The sequence below is a fragment of the Oncorhynchus mykiss genome, chromosome 15 (genome assembly GCF_057628025.1).
Source record: "Oncorhynchus mykiss isolate SJ-2025 chromosome 15, ASM5762802v1, whole genome shotgun sequence".
In the NCBI taxonomy this organism is placed as follows: domain Eukaryota; kingdom Metazoa; phylum Chordata; class Actinopteri; order Salmoniformes; family Salmonidae; genus Oncorhynchus; species Oncorhynchus mykiss.
Window position 1 is genome coordinate 71,029,129 of NC_143036.1, and position 12,512 is coordinate 71,041,640.

Below are 12,512 nucleotides of genomic sequence, written 5' to 3' on the forward strand. Positions count from 1 at the left end.
CCTACATCCTGTATGGATTTTCCTCAGGTTTTCACCTGCCAAATCATTTATGTTATACTCACAGACATTATTGCAACAGTTTTTGGAAACTTTGGAGTGTTTTCTATCCAAATCTACCAATTATATGCATATCCTAGCTTCTGGGCCTGAGTAGCAGGCAGTTTACTTTGGGCACGCTTTTCATCCGGAAGTGAAAATAATGCCCCCTACCCTGGAGAAGTTAGCTCAACCCAACCCATCTGCATGTCCACAGTGGAATCTAGTCCCTCTATCTTTAGCTCTGCTTCCTCTGTCATGGTGTCTTTAAGCTCACCCATTACCCAGCTGGACAGACCTCACTTCACGTGAGAACTGTGAACCCAAGGAGAGACATGACGATCTTTACCGCTTCAGGTGCTGTAAGGAGTACTGTATGTGGACCAGACCAACGCTGTTCCACACCCCGCCTGGTGTATCTTGATGTACACTCAATCTCCAGAATTCAGCCTGTGCCTTCGGTTATCTCCCACTCCTCATGTACCGCTTCCACCTGGGAATATACACACTGAGCCGTTATCTCTCTTCACGCTCACTCCACACGCGCTTTCTCAGGACTGCTTTCGCACTCTTGCCGCCCCTGACCAGGTTAATGTCTCTGACTCAGATAGGAGTGTTAAAAGTCAGTCGCATTGAACACCTTTGTTGCTCTTTCTTCAGCTGGTTAGGGAGGGTTTTGAGGTTCACACACAGTTTGTGGTCAAATTATTCACCCCGTGCATTAAGACACCATCTGACATCACCTTCCATGATAACTGTTACAGTTGAAACCACTTCCTAATTCAGTTCGTACTCCTGTATTTTACTGGCGACCTCAGAAGAGTTACCAGTTCAGGAAGTTAGCACCCTAACCCATCGGGAAATCTCACACTCCAGTAGACCCAATCTGATGAAATTTGTATCAAAACAAAGACAAAAATAAATCAGAAATACACATATCACAATCCATTTGGAGTAACTATCATCCCTTCTTAATTAACCATAGTTGGATTGGGTTAGCTGCTTAATTGGTTAATGCATTATATAAAAGGATAGATGTTGGGGTAATGTAATGCGAAACAACATTGTGGAGGCATTAATGTCTTAATGCACAGTGCTGAGTTACCTCGAGGATGTAGCATACGCACTTGCCTATCAGGTGACTTGCCTATCAGGTGACGTGCCTACCAGGTGACTTGCCTATCAGGTGACAATGGAGAAGATGGGTAACAAAGTGAAAATGATCTTAAAGCACGTGGTCAAAACACAATCGTTTTAATGCTACACGTGTAAAGTAAGCAGTTGCAGGCACTAAATTAATGCGTTCATGTGTTAAGTTAATGTCTTCACGAGCTAATGTTAACGCCTATACGCGTCAAATAAGTGTGTTTGCAGGCGGTCCAACGTGCTAAATAAACGGCTGCAAGCGGTCCTGCACACGTCAAATTAACGCCTACAGATGCTAAATATACACCTACACACGCTAACTTACCGCGTTCTTTAATATGCTAATTTTACTAGCCAACTTCACTAGCTCCTCCTTTCAACCAGATTTCACAGTTTGAAGGAACTTCCTTTTCCACTCCAAGCAGAGTATGAACCTTCACAAGATAATGGTTTTGTCTTTGAAAATGGTTGTTTCTTAATCATAAAGTTTATCAGCTAGTTTACAGTGGAAGGATATGTTTCTCATCACTGGCTATAAAATTCAGCTAACATTAATCTAGCACCAGGATCAGCATAAACATAGTCAGATGCTGGCTAGCTAATCGAGCTAATGTCGGTGGCCTTGAATCCCGACCATATCATATAGTTAGCATCAAACTCTGCCCAGCCATACTGCTAGCCGCAGTGAAGGGCGCCATCTTGTGTTTTATTAAAAGCCCTGCTAAAAAAACATGTAATTTAAAACAGCCACGGAAACACATTGGACTATGTTAACATCAAGGTAAATTACATACTAGCAAGATTATTGCTTGAATGCAGGGCCATACAGTTCAAGTCGGAAGTTCACATACACTTAGGTTGGAGTCATTATAACTTGTTTTTCAACCACTCCACAAATGTCTTGTTAACAAACTATAGTTTTGGCAAGTCTGTTAGGACACCTACTAATTTTTCCAACAATTGTTTACACACACATTGTCACTTATAAATTCACTGTATCACAATTCCAGTGGGTCAGAAGATCACGTACACTAAGTTGACTGTGTCTTTAAACAGCTCGGAAAATTCCAGAAAATGATATCATGGCTTTAGAAGCTTCTGATAGGCTAATTGACATAATTTGAGTCAATTGGAGGTGTACCTGTGGATGTGTCTCAAGGCCTACCTTCAAACTCAGTGCCACTTTGCTTGACATTATGGGAAAATCAAAAGAAATCAGCCAGGACCTCAGAAAAGAAATTGTAGACCTCCACAAGTCTGGTTTATCATTAGGAGCAATTTCCAAATGCCTGAAGGTACCACATCCATCTGTACAAACAATACTACGCAAGTATAAACACCATGGGACCACGCAGCCATCATACTGCTCAGGAAGGAGACACGTTCTGTCTCCTAGAGATAAACATAGTTTGGTGTGAAAAGTGCAAACCAATCCCAGAACAACAGCAAAGGACCTTGTGAAGATTGAAGATGCTGGAGGAAACAGGTACAAAAGTATCTATATCCACAGTAAAACGAGTCCTATTTCAACATAACCTGAATGGCCGCTCAGCAAGGAAGAAGCCACTGCTTCAAAACCGCCATAAAAAGCCAGACTCTGGTTTGCAACTGCACATGGTGACAAAGATCGTACTTTTTGGAGAAACGTCCTCTGGTCTGATTAAACAAAAATAGAACTGTTTGGCCATAATGACCATTGTTATGTTTGGAGGGATAAGGGGGAGGCTTGCAAGCTGAAGAACACCATCCCAACCTTGAAGCACGGGGGTGACAGCATCATGTGGTGGGGGTGCTTTGCTGCAGGAGGGACTGGTGCACTTCACAAAATAGATGGCATCATGGGGAAGGGAAATTATGTGGATATATTGACGCAACATCTCAAGACATCAGTCAGGAAGTTAAAAACCTCTCTAGGCTAGGGGGCAGTATTTGGCGTCCGGATGAAAAGCGTGCCCAAAGTAAACTGCCTGCTACTCAGGCCCATTAGCTAGGATTTAGATAGAAAACACTCTGACATTTCTAAAACTGTTTGAATGATGTCTGTGAGTATAACAGAACTTATTTGGCAGGCGAAGCCCCGAGGACAAACCATCCAGGAAATGTTTTGTTGTTGAGTTGACAGTGTTTTCAAATGGGGTTTCTATGTGGATCTAGATTTCTAAGGCACTTGCCTGCAGTTCCTATCGCTTCCACTGGATGTCAACAGTCTTTAGAAATTGGTTGATGTTTTTCCTTTGTGTAATGAAGAAGTAGGGTTGTTCAGAACGAGGGTCGAGTCTAATGTACTGTTGTGGTTGAGGCATGCGTCCTGAAAGCTCGCTCCACTTTGTTTTCGTCCGGTATTGAACACAGTTTATCCCGTCTTAAATTGTATTGATTATTTACGTTAAAAAAATACCTAAAGTTGTATTAGGAAAGTAGTTTAAAATATTTGGACAAAGATTACAGGTAATTTATTAGATATTTTGTAGTCATGTTGCGCAAGTTGGAACCTGTGTTTTTCTGGATCAAACGTGCCAAATAAATGGACATTTTGGGCATATAACGACAGAATCAAAAGGATCGTTTGTGATGATTAAGGGACATATTGGAGTGCCAACAGAAGAAGATCTTCAAAGGTAAGGCATGAATTATACCGTTATTTCTGAGTTTTGTGTCGCACCTGGTGGGATGAAATATGATTGTCTGTGTTAGTTTGATGGGGTGCTGTCCTCAGAAAATAGCATGGTTTGCTTTCGCCGGAAAAGCCTTTTTGAAATCTGACATGGTGGCTGGATTAACAAGAACTAAAGCTTTAATTTGGTGTATTGAAGTTGTAATTGTATGAAAGTTAAATATTTCTAATAATTTATTTTGAATTTGGCTGCAGTTCCTATCGCTTCCACTGGATGTCAACAGTCTTTGTCACCGGATGTTGTCAAATCAATCCCGTTAACAGGATTTGATCCATAAGAAGTCAACAGTTTCAGCAAACCCTTTCTTTCAGGACTTGACAGATAAAAACAGTGTAGAGTTGAAGATGATATTTGGTATGGTCAGTGATATCCGGAATTCTTGGGATGTCCCTACCCTAAACCCTAAACATAACCCCTAACCTTAACCTTTCTGAAGCAGGCGTCCCGATAGCGACCCACCTCGACAACATCCGGTGAAATTGCAAAGCGCAAAATTAAAACGACAGAAATAGAAATATTTAACATTCATGAAAATATATATATAAGTGTCTTATATCAAAATAAAACTTAACTTCTTGTTAATCCTGGCAACGTTTTTCAACCAGGCAGGTGTGCCATGAAAGTCAGAAATAGCGATATAATAAAAGCCTTACCTTTGAAGATCTACTTCTGTTGGCACACCAAAAGGTCCCAGCTACATCACAAATGATCCTATTGTTTGATAAAGTCCTTCTTTATATTCCCAAAAACTCAGTTTAGTTGGTGCGCTTCATTCAATAATCCATCGGTTTCCCCTCATTCTAAATACATACAAAATGAATCCCAAACGTTACCAATAAACTTCTCCAAACAAGTCAAACAACGTTTATAATCAAACCTCATTAGGCTGAACTCCCATCATACCACAAAATCCTGTAGAATAACGTCTTCCTGTGTTTGCAGAAGTGTATCAAATTAGGATAAAACTATAGGTTGTTTTAGGTAAAACGTAGTGTGTGTATGAGCGAATGTGAATAAAAGCCTGAATGAGTAAAAGATTCTCTGTGTAGCGGAAGTGTATCAGAGTAGGCTAAGACTGCAGTTCTATAAGGGATAACTAGTGTGTGTGTGTTACTGGTCAAGGGGAAGGATTGCGCAAGCCTCTCTGTGACAGTTAATTGAGTATAATTTGAGAAGGAGGGTGCGTCTAGCGCTCACTGGGAAGAGGGAATCAAATCAATAGGTGTTGATTAAAAGGAACTATGTAAAGATAAGAGATTGACAAAAAAATACAGTTTTATATCTTTATGTTTGAAGCCTGAAATGTGGCAAAAGTTCGCAAAGTTCAAGAGGGCCGAATACTTTCGCAAGGCACTGTATATGTGATCAACAGATGCATATCTGTATCCCCAGTCATGTGAAATCCATAGATTAGGGCCTAATGAATTCATTTGAAATGACTGATTTCCTAGTATGAACTGTTACTCAGTAAGATCTTTGAAATTGTTGCATGCATGCATTTATATTTTTGTTCAGTATACATTATATTATCTTCAATAGTCCTCTTCCTCGAAGAAAGTGAAATATAGCCCTAGATACCACCACCTACACTCATTAAAAACACACTGCCCCATTGCACTACTTTGACCCTATCTGCTAGTGCACCATGCCAACAGCCTGGGAGGACGGGACACCACCCCTCAACACACCCTGGAACTCTTCTGAAGTCACATTTCGTATAGCCAAATACATCTCTGCAGCTGCCAGCACAACATCTATTTTCTGTGATTTACGTTTCAATTCTGTGGTACAGTTGATAACCATTGATATGAACACTAAGACAACCTTACTGAAGCATAAATAATTTGTTGGCCTATCCCTCTGTGCTGGCACAAATCTACTACTCACTGGAATCCTCTCAGGATCCCTCACTCTTGATCCATCCTCTTCTACTTTCTTCACTGCCTCAGCATACAATACCTTCTGCACTACTCTGACTCTAGCCACCTCAACCTGCCACTCTCGCACCGGACACCTCCGATCCCCAGCAGTTAACACTGCCCCCCTACAGTTAACACACAACTTTATCCACCGAAACTACACAATCCTCTATCCTATGCCATCCTGCACACGTCCCACATCTTGGAATCTCCTTCCTACACACTGCTACGACATGACCATAAACGTTGCAAGATTAACAGCTCTTATTGTGTGACTTTCTGGACTGTGTCGTTTAATGCGGAATCTTCAGTTACTGTAGTTGAGTTAGTGAATGTTACTGCCACCTATTGACCTGGAGTGCAACCACACACGCACACATACATGCACACACAAAGCTAGTATCCACTTCTTTGTTAACCATAGTCCTAGATCGCACATTCTTTAATTATGATATCTTACAACATTTTAACAGGATGATTTAATCATTTTGAATTTTGCCCAAATACAAGTTCAGTCAGGATGTTCCCCTGCACTACTTGGCCAACTCACAATAACAGTAAATACAAGAGATTCTGAAAGCTGCTACTTGGAAGGATTAAACTACAGAAAGGAACTTGACTGTAACCTGACTCTTTATCATCGAACCCACGGGCCCTTCGGAGAAGGTGATAGATAATCAGGGCTACAGACTGGTGACAGACATCTCTGGAATAGTTTGCTTGCATACATCTTTTTGATACCATTTATTCTCTTTCAACTATAACCATGCTGAAATGTGCAGACTGACTCAACATAGATTGCTTCTACACAGATTTTTGCTACCATTCATATTTTATACACCATAACGCTTGTTGTATCCCCATTCATTTCAGAGATGGAATGCATGTTACGGTGAGTGAATGAGGACCCAAAAGCGAACTAACTTAAACAGAGCTTCTTTAATAACCAAACATAGGTAGGCTCAGATAGACCGGCAGATTCCGACAGGACAGGACAAGGTTACAGCAAACATGACGATAGTCTGGCTCAGGCATGAAACACAACAAACAAGAATCCGACAAAGACAGGAGCAGAAACAGAGAGAGATATAGGGACCTAATCAGAGGGAAAAAGGGAACAGGTGGGAAACGGGGTGAATGGGTAGTTAGGAGGAGACAAGGAACAGCTGGGGGAAAGCGGGGGAGAAAAGGTAACCTAATACGACCAGCAGAGGGAGACAGGGTGAAGGGAAAGGACAGAGACAAGACACAACATGACAGTACATGACAGTACCCCCCCACTCACCGAGCGCCTCCTGGCGCACTCGAGGAGGAAACCTGGCGGCAACGGAGGAAATCCTCGATCAGCGCACGGTCCAGCACGTCCCGAGAGGGAACCCAACTCCTCTCCTCAGGACCGTACCCCTCCCAATCAACGAGGTACTGGTGACCACGGCCCCGAGGACGCATGTCCAAGATCCTGCGGACCCTGTAGATGGGTGCGCCCTCGACAAGGATGGGGGGGGGGGGGGAAGACGAGCGGGGGCGCGAAGAACGGGCTTAATACAGGAGACATGGAAGACCGGGTGGACGCGACGAAGGTATCGCGGAAGAAGAAGTCGAACTGCGACAGGATTAATGACCCGAGAAATACGGAACGGACCAATGAACCGCGGGGTCAACTTGCGAGAAGCCGTCTTAAGGGGAAGGTTCTGAGTGGAGAGCCAAACTCTCTGACCGCGACAATATCTAGGACTCTTAGTTCTACGCTTATTAGCAGCCCTCACAGTCTGCGTCCTATAACGGCAAAGTGCAGACCTGACCCTCTTCCAGGTGCGCTCGCAACGTTGGACAAAAGCCTGAGCGGAGGGGACGCTGGACTCGGCGAACTGAGATGAGAACAGCGGAGGCTGGTACCCGAGGCTACTCTGAAAAGGAGATAGCCCGGTCGCAGACGAAGGAAGCGAGTTGTGGGCGTATTCTGCCCAGGGGAGCTGTTCTGACCAAGACGCAGGGTTGCGAAAAGAAAGACTGCGTAAGATGCGACCAATAGTCTGATTGGCCCGTTCTGCTTGACCGTTAGACTGGGGGTGAAAGCCGGAAGAGAGACTGACGGAAGCCCCAATCAAACGGCAAAACTCCCTCCAAAATTGAGACGTGAATTGCGGACCTCTGTCCGAAACGACGTCTGACGGAAGGCCATGAATTCTGAAAACATTCTCGATGATGATTTGTGCCGTCTCTTTAGCAGAAGGAAGCTTAGCAAGGGGAATGAAATGAGCCGCCTTAGAGAACCTATCGACAACCGTAAGAATAACAGTCTTCCCCGCTGACGAAGGCAGTCCGGTGACAAAATCTAAGGCGATGTGAGACCACGGTCGAGAGGGAATGGGAAGCGGCCTGAGACGGCCGGCAGGAGGGGAGTTACCGGACTTAGTCTGCGCGCAGACCGAACAAGCAGCCACGAAACGACGCGTGTCATGCTCCCGGGTGGGCCACCAAAAACGCTGGCGAATGGAAGCAAGCGTACCCCGAACGCCAGGGTGGCCGGCTAACTTGGCAGAGTGAGCCCACTGAAGAACGGCCAGACGAGTAGGAACGGGAACGAAAAGAAGGTTCCTAGGACAAGCGCGCGGCGACGGAGTGTGAGTGAGCGCTTGCTTTACCTGCCTCTCAATTCCCCAGACAGTCAACCCGACAACACGCCCCTCAGGGAGAATCCCCTCGGGGTCAGTGGAGGCTACTGAAGAACTGAAGAGACGAGATAAAGCATCAGGCTTGGTGTTCTTAGAGCCCGGACGATAAGAAATCACGAACTCGAAACGAGCGAAAAACAGCGCCCAACGCGCCTGACGCGCATTAAGTCGTTTGGCAGAACGGATGTACTCAAGGTTCCTATGGTCAGTCCAAACGACAAAAGGAACGGTCGCCCCCTCCAACCACTGTCGCCATTCGCCTAGGGCTAACCGGATGGCGAGCAGTTCGCGGTTTCCCACATCATAGTTACGTTCCGACGGCGACAGGCGATGAGAAAAATACGCGCATGGGTGGACCTTGTCGTCAGAGAGGGAGCGCTGAGAAAGAATGGCTCCCACGCCCACCTCTGACGCGTCAACCTCGACAACGAACTGTCTAGAGACGTCAGGTGTAACAAGGATAGGAGCGGATGTAAAACGATTCTTGATGAGATCAAAAGCTCCCTGGGCGGAAACGGACCACTTAAAGCACGTCTTGACAGAAGTAAGGGCTGTGAGAGGAGCTGCCACCTGACCGAAATTACGGATGAAACGACGATAGAAGTTCGCGAAGCCGAGAAAGCGCTGCAGCTCGACGCGTGACTTAGGGGCGGGCCAATCAATGACAGCTTGGACCTTAGCGGGATCCATCTTAATGCCTTCAGCGGAAATAACAGAACCGAGAAATGTGACGGAGGAGGCATGAAAAGTGCACTTCTCAGCCTTCACAAAAAGACAATTCTCTAAAAGGCGCTGGAGGACACGTCGAACGTGCTGAAGATGAATCTGGAGTGACGGTGAAAAAATCAGGATATCGTCAAGGTAAACGAAAACAAAGATGTTCAGCATGTCTCTCAGGACATCATTGACTAATGCCTGAAAGACAGCTGGAGCGTTAGCGAGGCCGAAAGGAAGAACCCGGTATTCAAAGTGCCCTAACGGAGTGTTAAACGCCGTCTTCCACTCGTCCCCCTCCCTGATGCGCACGAGATGGTAAGCGTTACGAAGGTCCAACTTAGTGAAAAACCTGGCTCCCTGCAGGATCTCGAAGGCTGAAGACATAAGAGGAAGCGGATAACGATTCTTAACTGTTATGTCATTCAGCCCTCGATAATCTATGCAGGGGCGCAGAGACCCGTCCTTCTTCTTGACAAAAAAAAACCCCGCTCCGGCGGGAGAGGAGGAGGGGACTATGGTACCGGCGTCAAGAGCTACAGACAAATAATCCTCGAGAGCCTTACGTTCGGGAGCCGACAGAGAGTATAGTCTACCCCGGGGGGGAGTGGTTCCCGGAAGGAGATCAATACTACAATCATACGACCGGTGTGGAGGAAGAGAGGTGGCCCTGGACCGACTGAACACCGTGCGCAGATCGTGATATTCCTCCGGCACCCCTGTCAAATCACCAGGCTCCTCCTGTGAAGAAGAGACAGAGGAAACAGGAGGGATAGCAGACATTAAACATTTCACATGACAAGAGACGTTCCAGGAGAGGATAGAATTACTAGACCAATTAATGGAAGGATTATGACAAACTAGCCAGGGATGGCCCAAAACAACAGGTGTAAAAGGTGAACGAAAAATCAAAAAAGAAATGGTTTCGCTATGATTACCAGAAACAGTGAGGGTTAAAGGTAGCGTCTCACGCTGAATCCTGGGGAGAGGACTACCATCCAGGGCGAACAAGGCCGTGGACTCCCTTAACTGTCTGAGAGGAATGTCATGTTCCCGAGCCCAGGTCTCGTCCATAAAACAGCCCTCCGCCCCAGAGTCTATTAAGGCACTGCAGGAAGCTGACGAACCGGTCCAGCGTAGATGGACCGACAAGGTAGTGCAGGATCTTGAAGGAGAGACAGGAGTAGTAGCGCTCACCAGTAGCCCTCCGCTTACTGATGAGCTCTGGCTTTTACTGGACATGAAGTGACAAAATGACCAGCAGAACCGCAATAGAGACAGGCGGTTGGTGATTCTCCGTTCCCTCTCCTTAGTCGAGACGCGGATACCTCCCAGCTGCATAGGCTCAGCTCCCGAGCCGGCAGAGGAAGATGGTAGTGATGCGGAGAGGGGGGCAACGGAGAACGCGAGCTCCTTTCCACGAGCTCGGTGACGAAGATCAACCCGTCGCTCAATGCGAATAGCGAGTTCAATCAGGGAATCCACGCTGGAAGGGACCTCCCGGGAGAGAATCTCATCCTTTACCTCTGCGCGGAGACCCTCCAGAAAACGAGCGAGCAAAGCCGGCTCGTTCCAGCCACTGGAGGCAGCAAGAGTGCGAAACTCAATAGAGTAGTCTGTTATGGATCGATTACCTTGACATAGGGAAGACAGGGCCCTGGAAGCCTCCTCCCCAAAAACAGATCGATCAAAAACCCGTATCATCTCCTCCTTAAAGTCCTGATACTGGTTAGTACACTCAGCCCTTGCCTCCCAGATTGCCGTGCCCCACTCACGAGCCCGTCCAATAAGGAGAGATATGACGTAGGCGACACGAGCAGTGCTCCTGGAGTAAGTGTTGGGCTGGAGAGAAAACACAATATCACACTGGGTGAGGAACGAGCGGCATTCAGTGGGCTCCCCAGAGTAACACGGCGGGTTATTGATTCTGGGCTCCGGAGATTCGAAAGCCCTGGAAGTGGCCGGTGGATCGAGGCGGAGATGGTGAACCTGTTCTGTGAGGTTGGAGACTTGGGTGGCCAGGGTCTCAACGGCATGTCGAGCAGCAGACAATTCCTGCTCGTGTCTGCCTAGCATCGCTCCCTGGATCTCGACGGCTGAGTGGAGAGGATCCGGAGTCGCTGGGTCCATTCTTGGTCGGATTCTTCTGTTACGGTGAGTGAATGAGGACCCAAAAGCGAACTAACTTAAACAGAGCTTCTTTAATAACCAAACATAGGTAGGCTCAGATAGACCGGCAGATTCCGACAGGACAGGACAAGGTTACAGCAAACATGACGATAGTCTGGCTCAGGCATGAAACACAACAAACAAGAATCCGACAAAGACAGGAGCAGAAACAGAGAGAGATATAGGGACCTAATCAGAGGGAAAAAGGGAACAGGTGGGAAACGGGGTGAATGGGTAGTTAGGAGGAGACAAGGAACAGCTGGGGGAAAGCGGGGGAGAAAAGGTAACCTAATACGACCAGCAGAGGGAGACAGGGTGAAGGGAAAGGACAGAGACAAGACACAACATGACAGTACATGACAATGCAGGCTTCAACATTCTTACCAGAAATCGTTGCCACAGTACTTACAGGTTGCTGAAACTAAAACATTTTGAGAGCTTAAAACACATTTTATGGCTTATAATGTTATAGTACTCACTCTAGCCTACAATAAATACTACTCCTCTATAACCCGTTATAACTCCACACCTACAAACCACCCCAAAACAACTCAATTTAACTAACCCATAGCCAATGACAACCCTATTAATGCCACTACTACTTTTAATTCACAACCTTCAATACTTCACTGTGTGTCAGGCACTGCTTCATGACACCAACCAGTCATGTGGAAAACATAAAATAGCTTGAGGCAAGTCACAAAACCTATCCCATGAGCACACACACAACCCTAGGTCAAAACACCTGTTCCATGAGCATATCACACACACACACACACCCACACACACACACACACACACACACACAGCTAGTACTAATGCATAACTAACACCCCTATTGACCTTTTTGTCTTCATCTATTTCCTTATACTTTGTGTCACAGTAATTATAAACAGGTTATTTAATTATTGAACAAAATGTTTCTCTTAAAATACTTGGTGTTAAAAGATGCTCTTGTTTCTGTTCATTTAAAAAAACAAAGAACATGTTTGTTCACTTTCTGGATGGGAAGAGTCATCCGCTATTTTATTGGCCTTCTGGAGGGCTCTGCCCAGGTAGAGAGATGACAGATTGTCACGATCGTCGTGAGAAGCGGACCAAAGCGCAGCGTGGTGTGAATGCATCATTTTAATGGATGACGAAAACACACCGTAAACAATAAATGACCACCGACCGTG